General features: G+C 38.0%; 1 protein-coding gene across 8 annotated transcripts in view; it reads left to right on the forward strand.

Annotated features, from left to right (window-relative positions):
• cadm2a (cell adhesion molecule 2a) overlaps window positions 1-16,165 on the forward strand; it is a 423,456-nt gene that overhangs the window by 150,342 nt on the left and 256,949 nt on the right. The window lies entirely within an intron of this gene.

The raw sequence follows: 16,165 nt of genomic DNA on the forward strand, positions 1-16,165 counted from the left end.
GGGTCAGAGAGTGCACTGGACCGAAAGAAAATACAATATCAAATGATTTTTTGTTTAGAAAATGACCATTGTTTAGATGGAATTGCTTTTATGACTCAAGCCTCAAATTTGTATAACAGCAGAAATTACTCAGGCATTAATCATGAGCACTATTCTGTGAAATGTTTAACGCTAATGAAGTTCATAATCAAGAAACAGTATGCCTGCAGACAAATGTGCTCAAGCTGAAAGACAACTGTCAAGTTTTTATTATAAAAGTTGTCATTCATAATTGACATGTATGTAATGATAATGTAAAGACTTTGAAGTATCTCACAGATAATGCTTATTTTGAGCATGCAGACAGAATCCAAACATTTAATAGAATTATGTTACTGAAAATATACACACAGAGTGGCTTTTATATTCTTTTTTTTATGTGTACATCTACATTTGTGAGATCCATTCCATCTGAATAGTTTTGTATTTATACAGTAAAAATAAAGTGCTTATTTTGAAGTGAAAAAGTCAAATTAGACATTTGGGGTAAGATGCACCATTCAGAACAAAAGCAGGGACATGTGTTAGCTTACAAATTATTAGTGCTGGGCAACGATTAATCGTTTTAAAAGTTTGTATGCAAATTATATTTATGCATATTTATTATGTATATATAAATACACACACACACATGCATGCATGTATATATTTATGAAACAATTGTATGCTTATATTTTAAATGTATTTACATATAATATAAATTATACTGTATATGAATATAAATATATACGTGTAAATGCATGTAAATATTTTCTAAATATAGACTGTATGTGTGTGTCTTTATATATACATAATAAATATACACAACACACACATATATAAATACAAATAAAAAAATATATATATAAATATAGAGATATTTTTTTTTTTTAAATCATTGCTCAGCACTACTAATTATTAGAATTTATGGAATTATAATTATTCCATTTATTCATAGTCTTTACCATTTAAAAGTTGAACGAATGTATGAAATATTTTCAACATGGCTACATTTATTTGATCAAAACTGCAGTAAAACATTAACACTGTGAAATATTATTACAATTTAAAATTGTTTTCCGTTACTACAGATTTAGTGTCATGTGATCCTTCGGAAATCATTCTGATATGCTGATTTGTTGTTCAAGAAGCATTTCTTACTTTTATCAATGCATTTTTTAAGGTTCAAAAGAACAGCATTTGTTTAAAATATATTTTTGTAACATTGTAAAAGTCCTTACTGTCTCTTTTGATAAATTTAATGCATCCTTTTTTAATTAAAAAGTTTGAAAAAAAAAATAATAATAATTCTTGCTGACGCCACACCCCATATACATTAAATTATGAATAAAACCTTAACCTCAGTATTAAACTTTAAATATGAAACTTATTCCAGTGAGTTATGCACTACACACTACTCACATTTCTTCAGAAAATGTAAAAAATAATAACCTACAACTTGGGCTGTGACGGTCGCCATAACAACCGCGCCACCGTGGTGGTTAATTGCCACCGGTGGTAATGTGTGTGACGTCACACACACTCTATAACAAGCATAAAATACAAAGTTTTGTATACAAGTGCAATAATAATAACAGTTGCAATAGAATTCGGTATTTATTGCATATACCATTTAGCTGTAAATTGTTTAATTTAGACTGTTAATTCACAAAATTCAAATGACCTCAAACACTATTCATGGCATTTCCATTACACCGTGTCTACACCGAACGCGAGAGGCGTTGCGCGGAACGACAAAATACAATAGTCAATAGAACACAATACATTATAATCAGTGATGCTGTCTACAATGGATGCGGCGTGGCACAACAAATCCCCGACAGTAAACTGATGCCTCGTTTTATTTATGCCGTGCTGACACAAAGTTCAAATGATTTTTAACGGTCGCTATATATATATATTGTATATATATATAAACACTGCGTCACCGCCGGTAGTTGGTCCATTATCACCGCGGTGGTAAAAATCTGCTACCGTCACAGCCCTACCTACAACTCCTCATTTGCACAGCTTATTACACAGTGCCACCCTGTATGAAAGATGCACTCTGGGTTGTTGCAGACACGCGCTCACAGATTCAACGCCACTAACAGGTGATGAAAGACAGAAGCTAATTTGCAAATGTAAATGAATGCAGATCAGAACAAAAGAAAAGAACATGATGCATTTTCCATTCCAGTAATACCGGAGCATCTAGAGGTGCCAATGAGTGTGTTTGTGTGTGTGTACCTGCGTGTGCGGCACCTCTGGCCTGTGTGCGCGTCTGGGCAGATGAGTTTTGTATCTGTAATTAGAAAAGCAAATGACCCTGATTAACCTTCGACCCCGGCAGATTGGGGTCATCGGATAAAAGCTACAGAATAAAGCTGCATGCAGAGTTCAAGGCATCACAGCTCTCTGAGCTTCCACCTTTTATTCATTGTGGAAAGTTTTCTAAGGCTCCCCGACCTCCTCCGATCTGCTTTGCTCTCACTGGACCTCCGAGTATCCTGAAAAGAGCAGCACGCACTTTAAAGCCTTTCTGTGTCATTATTTCTTTTATTCTTCCTTTCTATCTCTGATGCACCATCTTATCTAGCCCCCATGTGCTTTATAGGGAATCGAAAAAGGAAGCTTGTTGTTTGGCTTGTAAATAAGCCCCTTACAAGAGCGCTGTGGGGAGAGATGGGAGGGCGGCAGGGGCCACGTGGCTCCGTAACTTGATCTGGATAGAATAAATCTCTGCAGAACAAGACAAATGGCCTTTACATCGATGGCTGGGGAGAGTACGCTGTGATTGGAAGAGAAAGAAAGAGCCAGGAGGATGCGGGAGAGAAATTTCACATTTCACTCCAACTTTCAGCATCACAAAAGGAGGCCAGACAGAGCATTTTTACATAGTTGCCCAGTGAGTCTTTGTATTATGACAAAATGTGTTATGATTCTGCTGTTTTGTACTTTGTGTTGCAAATGTATACAAGACTAGCTGTGATGCCAGGGACAAATACATCTATCTGAGGCATATTCATCTCCATTCCTTGGCATTTTCTCATTCAACTTTATGAGGTGCATTCTTATAATGCATTAGTAAATGCTGAAATTAACATTAACTAAGATTAATAAATGCTGTGGAAGTATTGTTCATTCTTAGTTCATGTTTACTAATGTTGTTAACTAATGAACCTTATTGTAAAGTGTTACCTATTAATTTATTAAATATACATTACATTTATACAATTTAAATGTATTATTAAAAAATTATTATCTCTTTTTTTTTTCTCTCTCTGTGTGTTATTCTGCCCATTTGTCTCAGTATCCCCTTCACCTCATTTAGTTTTGTAAAGAAGTTCTTGCATAGTCATGTGAGGTTAAAAAAGATCATGAGACTCATCAGTTCACATGTGTTCAAATCCAAATGTTCAACTGCTAGTCTATCTGTAAAAGTTGTCATATCAGAGTGCTGATTGGGTACACTTTATTTTAAGGTGTCCTTGTTACAGTGTAATTATACATTTAAGTACTGAGTCATTTTAATTAACTACATGTACTTACTATATGGTTACTTACATGCAATTTTGCATAATTCATTGTTATTATAATAGTAAGTACATGTAATGTGTAACAAGGACACCTTAAAATAAAGTGCAACCTGCTGATTTTGTCTTATTAGTGAAAGAGAATGACAGGTAGAGTGTGTTTGCATGATTGCATGATATGTCCTGAAGCTTTTGACATGTCTAAGCACCATCAACAAGCTGCCAGGGGTGAAATCCACTCTTGTGAACCGCAGTGGCTCAGTGAGAAGTGTAGTCCTGTGAAATAGCTGATAATGGTTTTGCATTCTTGTTGTTGTTATCAGTTTCAGTAGCTTAATGAAGAAAAAAAATATATCCCACAGCCATAAGACAGCAAGCTGGGATATCACTCACAATGTAACTAAGCAACAGAAGTGTGTATGTGTGTTTTGGCACTGGGACAGTGCACGGTTGTAGACTGATTCAGTCATTTTCGGCTTTGCAGACTCTCTGATATGTCTCCGTCTGTTCTGTCAACATTAACTTGAAGCCTGATCTCTCAGTGGCTGGTCTTTACCTCGGCAGGACGCAGAGCCACACAGAATCAGGTCTAACCAGCTTAACATTTTCAGTAGCCACTTTAGATGAGAGCTCTGTGTTGTTGTTTTGTATAAACCATTTAAAAAATATTGTCCGTTTCAAGTTAAAAATTAAATTGGACCAACTCAGTCTCATACAAAATTTTGTATTACAAGTTGGTGATATTGTATGATTTGATTTGTACAAAAAGTACACAAAAAAAAAAAACACCTTAAGCATTCAAACCTCGATGAGGCAGATTGTACACAATCATGCAAATTTGTCACAAATTTGCCAACAAAAATATAGTTATGTATTGCCATGAGACTGTGTTGAATTGGACAGTCCCTATATGAGAACAGCCAATAAAAAGCTTAAAAAGCATTAATAATGTATTATTTTGTTAGATATATTTAAATACCACGTTTTTAAATGTGTATTTGCTTCAAAAAGTGATTTATTATTTTTTAAATTTGCTGTTAGTTACATTTGCAACTATATTTTTGAAAAAAATTTAAACGAATTTAAATAGACCTACTGCATTTATTTCTCATTTTGAAAAGAGATTCATATAATACATTTCATATTTTTCTATTCATAAATTGATACCTCTCCACTGTAAGTCTACACTGAAGAAAAAAAAATAGTAACACTTTTCACTTGACTAGTAAATTTCACAATCAATTACAAAGAAGTAGCAAGTAGCACATTTAAAGACACAATATGTAAGTTTTCGCCACTAGAGGGCACGCATTCAAAAATGAAACAAAGGCGTAGTTTGATGATGCCGTGACTGAGTGTGGAATCATGGGAGTTGTCGTCTTCATCCCCACAGTCGATGCAATCCGACGGGACTTGGGCAGAAATCATGTTCATGGAGCTAACATATTAAAGATTTATTAACGTCGTAATATGAAGCAGGGTGAGACTGAAAGCCGTCGAAGCGAAATGAGACCGCTGAAGCAATTGCTAATGAGAGACGAGTGTGACACACGGCTCGAAAGCAGCGGAGCTTTTATTATGCCACAGTCGACCACTTCCACTCCTTCCGGTCGTGCGTATGTGGGGTAAAGTAGTGCTGTTTTATCATACTAGATACATTTGAAAGTTCCGTTATAATGTTACTCTGTGCGGTTGTCACCCGTCTAATAAAACACATATTAAAGCATCTTTGGTGATCCACTGTTTAAAATGACTATTTCTCTGGATTTAAATATTCTTTGAAACATTTGGGATAATGTAAGTACACAAATCATCAAAATATATAACTCTGTTCTAGTGATTTAGTGATTTCTTACATATTGTGCCTTTAATAAAATGTGAAACTTTGAAGTAGAAAAACTGACATATTGTCTTGTAAAATATGTTCAATGAACTTTATTTACAAGTTTTACAACTATTTTAGAGTGTAGTTACAAGGATGTGAATACTAAAACAAAATACACACATACAATAAATAAATAAATTCTACTACACACTCTAGTTGACATTTACATCATTAGTTTTCTATAATTTATCAGACCAGCGTATTAAAGTTGATCTGGGATCAGCTGTGCTCCTCAGGGAAGGATTTGGGGACTTATAATTCCATTAGAGTTCTTTATGTCTTGTTGTTGACTCTCCGTGGCTTTTCTGTAGTGTTGAGGCTTACCTTATCTTCATATTATCCATTTGCTTTCATCATTAGAGCTGTTGATGTCAATGTATTTTCCCCTACAGATGTGAAGTTAATTGCATTGTTATTCAGCTGCCTACATGATTTTTTCCTTACACAGAGCTGTCGCATTAAAAGATGCATGATTCCATATCTGCATCTAATGGGGTCTGGATTGCACTCATCATTATGCATGGGCCACTTTGACCATTAATTTCCTAGAAAACAGTATCCTTTAGTATGAAACACAGCATGTTTCATTCTATAGTGTTTTGTTTTTGTATTGTTTTTGTTTTTTTTGTTTTTTTTTGGGGGGGGGGTGCTCTTATTTATTTTATCATTGCTGTTTCAGTTGAGCTTAATTAGTAAGGTTGTTTTATTGTATTTTAATTTGGAATTTGGTTTGAAAACAGAAAACAGTCTGAAGCGGGATTTGAGCCAGGTTCGAACCCTGACTCCCATATGAGCACCACAGCTTAACATACAAAGCCATGGTTCTGTTGTTTTTCCTCTTACTTTCTGTCCTTGTTTCACCTGTGGAAGAAAGGAAAGGCATCCTGTTTACCTCTCCATGAGCCCCACCAGAACTATAATGATAAATCATGTCCAAAACAGACTGAACTGTATTTGCATTCAGTTTCTGTCTGCTGTTCAAAGCCACAGATGGAGAAGCAAATTGTTTATTTTCTACTATACATCCCCCCTTTTTTTTCCTGTCTTTGTCTAGCATTCTGAACCCTCTAAACAATCCGCACAGATACACATATTGGCAGGCGTCTGATTCAGCATGGCATGCGTCACCCCTCTCTTTCTGCCCGTTATAACCCTTTACTGATGAGTTTCATCATGGCGAATGGATTTCCTTCAGGATGCGGGTCTCTGTTGTCGTCTCTCAATGCAGAAAGACATATGGGTGTCCTACAGTGGGTGTGCAGGCATTCGCAGGCTGGCACACAGCCAGTTTTGTGGGTGCCGTGCAGCACAGACTCTATCAAACCTCTGTAGTGTTGCATTGTCCAGTGAAGGCCTGTAGCTGTCAGACAAGCTGTTTCAGTGTGTGTGTGTGAGGTGCTTTGGGACACGGCTGTGTACATTGGCTGCTGGACAGCTTGGCACTAAACCACATCCATCTTCCTCAGAGTCATCACCTCAGACAGCTGTTTAAAATCGAGTATGTACACCGAGGAGAGGAGAACCTGTACACATATACAAACAAGCACACACACACACACACACATTTGCACATGACTCAATCACTAAGACGCACACATATACAATCACTGGTGACTTTATCATGCAAACTCATATAAGCAGACATACAGTCTGGTTTATGCTCATAAATAACCAAAAACAGACACATCAATATTTACTGAACTCACATTGATATTATTTGACATATATCTTGATATTTACACATTAAATATTACACATTTGTATTATATTATTTTAAATAAATATTGTTATTTTGAACTGTAATAATCAAATAATCATTAAGATATTATTATCTACTATTATTATCTACTATATATATATATATATATATATATATATATATATACATTCACTATCCTAGCTGTACTATCTAAACTTGTGAATGGTATAATGTGTTCTAAAACAGTGTGTGATTATTATTATTATTATCATTATTAGATAGTATCACTACTTTTTTAATTAAATAATTGCAACCAAACTGATATTTCGATTCAGAATGTTTGATTGAAAACTAGAATTAAATATTAATCTAGTTTTAAATGATTTTTGCAATTTTAATTTGTATGTGTCAATATAGAGTTAGGAACTGATTAAATAAAATTAATTAAGCATGCAATTTGTAATTTTTGCTACTGAAATTTCATACAGAGACGGTATTAAAACATCTGGCTCAACACTCGTATATCTATAAATTGCGAAACGTGGAAGGACTGTAAAACTAATCTAATAGCGTGTTGTTGAGGCCAAACTTCAGCCAAATAACAAGATATGGAAAATCACTGCAATACTGACAATATTGCTTAATTTTGTATTACTTGCAAATTCTATATTTGATTTATTGCCCAGTTCTTGTAGCACTCACAAATATATACTGACCTTGCCTATAAACACAGGGCCAAATGACTATCACCTGTTTGACTGTATGCGGGTGTTTTGAATCTCTCTGAGGATATTTACGTGTGTAAATGCATGCCAAGCTTTCCAATCTGCTGTGTGAAAGTGCTAACTCTGCCAGGAAGAGGATATTTCCCCTGGCATCGGGACGAGGCTCAGATTAGTTACAGCAGATAAATCTGAAATAAGCTGTTTAGTTTCTTCCACCTTTCCTGCAGATTTGGACTGGATTTTAACTTGTGAACTGCAGTTCACAAATTCTAGCAGTTGGTGGCACCTGTTTTCTCACTAATACACTCATTATTTAAGGTTCCAATGGCAATCTTTTAAAAATATATATGTTTGTAACTTTGTACTGTACATGTTCTCAATAAAATGATCACTGCCACAATTATCAAGTCTTATAGCTGGATTCCAGAGCATTGCTGTTAGATTGCTGAGTGTTCTGGATGGCTGCTATGTTGTTGCTAAGTGGTTTTCAGGGTGTTCTGGATGGTTGCTAGGTCATTGCTCAGTGTTTACTGGTGTTATGGGTGATTGTGAGGGTGTACTGGGTAATTTCTAATATCTTGGGAGATTTTGAGGGTGTTCTGAATGGTTGCTATGTTGTTTCTAAGTGTTTGCTAAATTACTTTTAGTGTGTGTTCTTATGTTTTGGGTGACAATGGGGTGTTCTGGGTCATTTCTAGTGTTTCTAGGTTGTTTATAAGTGATTTCTAGGGTATTCTGGGTGTTTGTGTTTTGGGTGATTGTGAGGGTGTTATGGGTAATTTATAATGTTTTGGGAGATTTTGAGGGTGTTCTGTGTAATGTTGTTTTTTTTTTTTTTTTTATGTTCTTGGAGATTTTGAGGGTGTTCTCAGTGGTTGCTATGTTGTTTCTACGTGGTTGCTAAGGAATTTCTGGACGTTTGCTTGTGTTTTGGGTGATTATCTGTGTTCTGGGTAATTTCTACGGTGGCCAAGAGAGCTCAACATGCTGCAACTTCAGAAAACACATGCAAATAGAAAAAGCACCAGCAAATCAAGAAAACATCTTCATTGGTTTGACAGCAGGTGGTGCAAAAACAAGTTAAGAAACGCACTGCAAATGCTCACAACACAACCAAATAAATAATTTTATTTGCAGCGCATTTCTTTGTTTGATTGTGTTGTGAGCATTTGCAGTGCGTTTCTTTATTTGGTTGTATTGTGAGCATTTGCAGTGCGTGTTGTCAAATTGATGAAGTTGTTTTCTTAATTTGCAAGTGTTTTTTCTATTTGCAGCCTGTTGAGCTCTTTTGGCCACCGTAAATTTCTAATGTTTTGGGAAATTTGGAGGGTGTTCTGGGTGGTTCTTAGTTTGTTTCAAAGTGATTGTTAGGGTTTTCTGGACGTTAGCTTGTGTTTTGGGGTGATTGTGAGATTGTTCTGGGTGTTTGCTAGGGCATTCTAGGTGGTAACTAATGGTTTGGGTGATTGTGATGGTATAGGTGGTTGCTAAGTGATGGCTCATGTTTTGGGTTATTTTGAAGGTGTTCTCAGTGGTTGGTAGGTTGTTTCTAAGTGATTGCTAGGGTATGATTGGCGTTTGCTTGTGTTTGGGTGATTGTGAGGGTGTTCTGTGTAATTTTCTAGGAGATTTTGAGGGTGTTCTGGGTGGTTTCTAGGTTGTTTCTAAGTGATTGCTATGATATTCTGGATGTTTGCTTGTGTTTTGGGTGATTGTAAGTGTGTTCTGGGTCATTTCTAGTGTTTTGGGAGGTTTGAGGGTGTGCTGGGTGAACCTTATGGGTGAATACTAATGTTTTGGGTGATAGTGAGGGTGTTTGGGGTAATTACTAGTGTTTTGGGAGATTTTGAGGGTGTTCTGGGTGGTTGCTAAGTTGTTTCTAAGTGATTGCTAGGGTATTGTGGGTGTTTGCTTTTGTTTTTGGTGATTGTGGGGGTGTACTAGGTGGTTTCTAAGTGATTGCTCATGTTTTGGGTGATTTTGAGGGTGTTCTCGGTGGTTGCTAGACTGTTGCTAAGTGATTGCTATGCTATTCTAGTTGATTGCTTGCATTTTGGGTGATTGTGAGGGTATTCTGGGTTTAAGGTGGTTTTGAAGGATGTCCTAGGTAGTTGATTGAGGGTGTTCTGGATGGTTTATAGGACGTCTGCCTTTAGTGCCACTAATTACCAAATTGCAGTTCATTATTATTTTTTTAGGGTCATTTGGTCAATTTAATCTAAGAACCTTTAAATATGAATATGAAAAACATCAGGACTGTTGCATTAAAAGGTATCAGGATCTCAGACGATGCTGATTCTATGTTCTGGATGCATGCATTGTGTGGTATTATGATGATAACAGAATTAACAGAGGAGGGCTCAGCCAAATTTGGTTTGTGTCAGTAGATGAGATTATCAGAGCCAACAGATCAGGAATTTCCCAGATTAAAGAGATTACATTCAATGCTTTTCCATCCTCTTGTGCAGGCAGTGGATGACAGCAGGGTGAAGCTTTTAGTTCATGATACTGTGGTTTGACGTTATTGGCTGATGCAAATGTTTAGGTCTTGTCAGATGTAGTGTGATTTGCCTTTCTGCAAGAGTGTTAGTTCCTGACAAGAAGAAGTGAGTGTGAGAATGAGAGTGTAGGAGGGGAGGGGGTATGTTTACTGGCTCCTTTTTTTAATATGTGAAAATGACTGGTCTGAGAGCAGGTCTCAAGAGTGTCTGATTACAGTGATGTCAGCGTGGGCTAAAATGGCGGGTATCACCTTCACCCTGCTGTTTGAGGAAGAACGATTTTGCACTTACATGTGTTCTTTAGACACTGATTGCTCTCAGGAGAATCTGCACTCACATAAGTTGATACTGTAGGGAAGTCTGGGGTGCGAGACACTGTCATTATCTCTTATTCTGTTGCTCTGGTTCAGTTTATCTCTTTCTGCCTCCCCCCTCTCTCACACTTTTCTTTTATGCTATATGCTCTCATCTGTTCTGTGATAAGCCTGATAATGACATCTCGAACCGTTGTGGTGAGGGTCCAGAAACTGATTAGTGGTCAGGACAAAAATTGTATATATACCTCATTCACCGATGAGCCAAAACCTTATGACCACTTGCCTAATATGCTGTTGGTCCTCTGTGTGCTGCCAAGATAGCACCACCTCACCAAGGCATGGACTCTACAAGACCCCTGAAGGTATCCTGTGGTATCTGGCACCAAAACATTAGCAGCAGATGCTTTAAATCTGCAGCAACGTTTAGGTAAGTATTATGTGTCAAATTTACATGAATGGCCGGACACAGGGCTTTCCAGTAGAACATTGTCAAGAGCATCACACCCCCTTCACTGGCTTGTCCCACCATGCATCCCAGTACCATTACTTCCCCAGTTAAACATTGTACATGTACACGGCCATCCATGTGATCTAAAAGAAAATCGACTCATTGGAGCAGGCAACCTTCTTCCACTGATTAAAGGTCAGTTCTGACACTCATGTGCCCATTGTAGGCACTTTAGACATTGGACAGGGGTCAACCTACAGGCTGACCTGTGTATGGTCTGCCACTATGCAACCCCATAAGAAGTAGAGTGTGATGCAGTGTGGGTTCGGACACATTCCTTCTATAACCATTATCTCACGAGTTCACCTGCCATCCAGTGTTAATAGTTAATGGTACATGAACATGGCTTGCAGTCCTTAGCGGAGGCTTAAACCCAAGGCTCGGCTTGAAGTCTGAGTTCAACCCCCCAATTGTGGTACTACATAGAGGGAAAATGACAGAAGTAGAGGAGAAGATGGGGAGGTGGAGAGATGCTGGAAGAATTGTCGGTGGGACTGCTGCTTTTATAAGCTTGTAATGATGTGCTGGGACTGAATGATTAGACTCCTCCTGAACCTGCATTTGGAACGGCATTACAAATTTTGTGTGACTTGTGCTATGGTAGATCTTCTGTTGGCTCGGACCAGATGTTATAGCTTTCGTTGCCCTTCTGCATCAATGAGCCTTGGGCACCCAACACCCTGTCGCCAGTTTGTGGTTTGTCCCCCCTTGGAAAACTTGCTGTTTCCGAGATACTCTGTCCCAGTCGCCTTGTTATAACAATTTTGGCTTTTAAATGCATGCTACAACATGTTTTTATGTTGTTAGTGTTATAAAAACTATGTTATTACTAGAAAATGTTCTCACTACAATAAAGAGGTTGTTCCTAGAAAAACGGTCATTCATGAAAGATCACTCTGATCACCTGATCTCCATTTGTCCTTGCCTGCCCCCAAAAAAGGAAGCATAAGTGAGAACATGTGACCCAGGTGTGAAGACCAGGTGTATGGGTCTCAGGTGTGGCCAGTGTGCCAGGACAGCGCTCTCTCTCTTTTCTCATCGATGAGAGCAGTCAGCTGTCTTGTGTCTCAGGTGGCCAGCTTTAAATGTGGCTGTGCGAGATGAGAAAAGAGAGGCTCTCTTTTGGCCATCTCACACTTATTATTTCCAATTATGGAGAGGAGTAACGGAGGATCAATTCCCTGTGGTCTGTGTAAAACACAGTGTTGTATTTTGCAACTAATAGGTGATTATTTCAGTAATGCTGCTTTTTAGTTGGAATAATTGCTTTTCCCATGCATAGTGGGAAAAACTCTCTGCCACATTGATTAGTTACAAAAGCTCTTTTGACTCAGGGATTTTATGATATATATGTTCTAATGAGTCTGTATGTTTATGTGTGTGTGAACGCATGTAATATTTCATCACTACACACAGACTACAGGATTTCCACACTAAGCTTTTGCAAAATTATAAACTGGCAAAATATTGTTCATGTACAACTAGAAATAGATTTCTCCCCATTTCACAAATGATTAAGCTGAAAGAAAAGAAAAGAAAATCTCCCAAAGTCAGGGAAAGATCATGAAAATTCATTGGCCAAGAATTGTGAGAACTAAAATTATCATGGGGAAATGTATTTGTACTGAATAGAATATCATTGTCTTCTCTCATTTCTTGGGTGTTTTATTTTCTTCTCATTTTCATTTTATCTCCTCTCTTTGTCATCTTGTCTCATCTCTTCTCATTCCTTCTCTCCTCATTGCCTCATTGTCAACTTTTTTTTTCAAGTTTCATCTAATTTTGACCTTCTTTCACCTCCTCTCTTCTCATTGTTTCTTTTCCTTTTCATCCACCTCTCCATAACCTTATCTCCTTCCTCTTCTCTCATTTTCTCTCCCTTTGTCTCTGCTCCTCTCTTTGCCAACTTGTCTCATCTATTTTTCTCTGTTCTTCTCTCCTCATTGTCTCCTGTTTTCTGCTTTCTCTTCCATGTCTCTCATCTCGTCTCTACCGGTCTCATCTTTTCTTGTTTTGTCTCCTCTTTTATCATTTCATTACATTGTCTCCTCTCAAATCTTGTCTCTTCAAGGTCTCCTCTTCTACCTAAACTTTTTCATCCATGTCTCTCCTCTTGTCTACTGTTATCTCGTTTCATCTTCTCCACCTTTGGTCCCCTTTCCTGTCTTAATCATCTCTTCTCTGTTATTCTCTTCACATTGTCTCTTGTTTTCTGCTCCTCTTAACTTTTTCCATCCATGCCTCTCTCATTTAGTCTCCTCCTTTTCTATCATCTTGTCTCACCTTCATGCATTTCTTGTCTCTTCTCTTTACTCAGCATTTTATCTACATCTCTTGTCTCTACCCATCTCTTCCTGTCTTTGTCTTGTCCTGCCTCTTTTCCTCTCCTATCATTATTTTGTCTGTTCTCCTATCATCTTGTCTCTTGTTGGACTCCTCTTCTAACTTTTTTTCCATACGTGTTTCTTCTCTCTCCATTCAACATTTTCATCTCCTTTCCTCTTTGACATCTTGTCTTATGTCTTTTTCTGTTCTTCTCTCTCTTTTTTGTCATGTCCTCTCCTCTCCTCTTTTTTGTTATCATGTTATCATTTTTCTCCCCTCATTTCTTGCCTCCTTCCTCAACATGTCTGTCGTCTTGTCTCTCCTGTCTCAACTTTCATTGTCTTGTCTCCTCTCTTCTCATCATCTTGTCTCAACTCATTTATTTTCCCCTCCCCTCGTCTTCTCTTGATTATAGTATAACATGAATAACAGTAACAACACAAAACAAAACAACACTGTTACTGTGAAATTGTCCTAGGATTTATTTACATTTCAGTGTATTTATTTAATGACTTTTCCCATTTTCCATCAAAAAGAAACCCAGCCTCCTTTGGCTAAGCTGATTGGTTGGTTGTGAAATCCATGGAGTTCAGAGGCAGGTAGGAATACCTGCGAAGGCACTACCTCAGATTTAACTGTTTTCCCGTGCCAGAATATGTGAGCGTGTGCGGGTTTGTGTGTCTGGTCCATGTGTGTTATCACTTAAAACAGGTGCAGAAATTACCTGCGCTCATACCACCTCACCAATCCCACCAGCACTCTTTCCAAACATCCCCCTACACACACCATCCTCCCTTACATCCCCACCATCGCTATGGCAACCACATCTGCAGAAAGAGAAACCACTTAAGAAAAAAAAAAAAAAAAACTTGAGGCAATGAAATATCTGAGATGTTAGAGCTTGTTTTGCTAAGAGACAAGCAAACCATTTCACACCCTTATCCACTGTGTCTGAAAGGGATACAGCAACCATCTCTTTCATACCTTCTCTCGCTCTGTCTCTCTCTCTCTCTCTCTGAGCTGACAGAGCTGTTCATTTGGGTGTGAGGTTTGTGATAAGAAGGAATGATTATTTTTATCTTTACTGTCCTATTGGTTGGTTGGTTGCTTTCTGTCTGTATACACTACATTGTGCATGTTAGAGGTGAGTTTGTGTGTGTGTGTGTGTGTGTGTGTGTGTGTGTGTTAATTTTGTCTAATCATTCTAGGTTCAAGCACATATGTGTGTGATGTTCAGCTGTCCACGACTCAGGATGACATTTCTGCTCTTCCGGAATGAACGCGCGCACACACACACACACACACACACACACAAACAAACAAACAAACACACAATATATATACTGCTCCTGTTGATTTCTAGCTGTTTGGGCCACTTCTGAGATTATAGCTCACAGACGTCTTCACATATGATGGTAGTAATTTTTCACAGCTACATCCTTTGAGTCTTATAAGAAAGTGATTTCAGTTCTCAGAATGTCCTTCACCCGGTTCCTCACAGTCACATCCGTCTCTTCGGGGCTCACAGATAAAGTGCTCTAATACCTAAAGGCTGTTACACATCAGGGCAGGCACAAGATTTCTTTTGGCGCATTGCCTAGTGTGCTTTGCCAGCATCTTAATATCCTGCAGTGCCCACACTGAGCCATAGGGGGCGATGCAGAATGACAAGCACCCTAGAAGTCTCCTATAGAAAAAAAAGATCTGTAATATGAGGACAAAACTATCCATTGGCTTAGTTATTAAAATCTCTTTCATGTTTATTACAGGCCATAAAAATATCATCAATAGAAAGTAAAATTTATGTGGTAACATAGTTAAATATTTTGGATATTTTTAAAAGGAGAAATATGCTGTTGAATGTTGGAATCAGTCACAAAATCCATACTGGCAAGCACAGAACAAGCTGAGAAGAAACATAACTAAAAACACACTTTGTACCCACTTTTACACTTGCAGAACTGTTAGATTGTATTTATTGGCACATCTAGAAACTAGCCAAGTAGCAAGTTATCAGCAGCACATATTCTGCACTTATTACTGTCACTGTCTTCATCCAGCCTTTCAGAACCTTTCACACTGCCAGAGAGAGAGAGAGAAAGAGAGGGTTTGAAAAGGCCACATCAACTATATGAATGGCGAGCAAGAGTCCCTGCTGTGTCATTCTCCCAGCATGCCGCATTGAGGGCCCAGGGTGACAACTTAATTATCTGTCTCGACCAATCAGAGGGGAAGGCCAGTAACCTATCCCGAGTCATTCAACGGGGTACATTGTTGGTGGGGGTGATGTGTTTTCTGATGTGACTCTTAACAAGGGATGGCCTTAGATTACCCCCCTCCCCCCATCTATTTGCCCTCATTCGTCTCCAGCCACAGTAATTGTCCTGTGAAGTCCTATAGATTTCACAAGAATCTGAAAGGTGCTGTCTATCAGTTGAGATCGAGGTTGAAGGGCCACTTCACATGTATGAGCCCTTGGAGACCGATTCAAATGTTTATGTGAAGATTTGCCATATATATAAATTTTAGTATATAAAATTAGATATATATAGGGGTAGTCATGGCCTAATGGTCAGGGAGTCGGGCTTGTAACCTGAAGGTTGCCGGTTCGATTCTCGCGCCGGTGGGGATTGTGAATGAACTTGAATGAC

The sequence above is a fragment of the Onychostoma macrolepis genome, chromosome 10, assembly GCF_012432095.1.
Source record: "Onychostoma macrolepis isolate SWU-2019 chromosome 10, ASM1243209v1, whole genome shotgun sequence".
In the NCBI taxonomy this organism is placed as follows: Eukaryota; Metazoa; Chordata; class Actinopteri; order Cypriniformes; family Cyprinidae; genus Onychostoma; species Onychostoma macrolepis.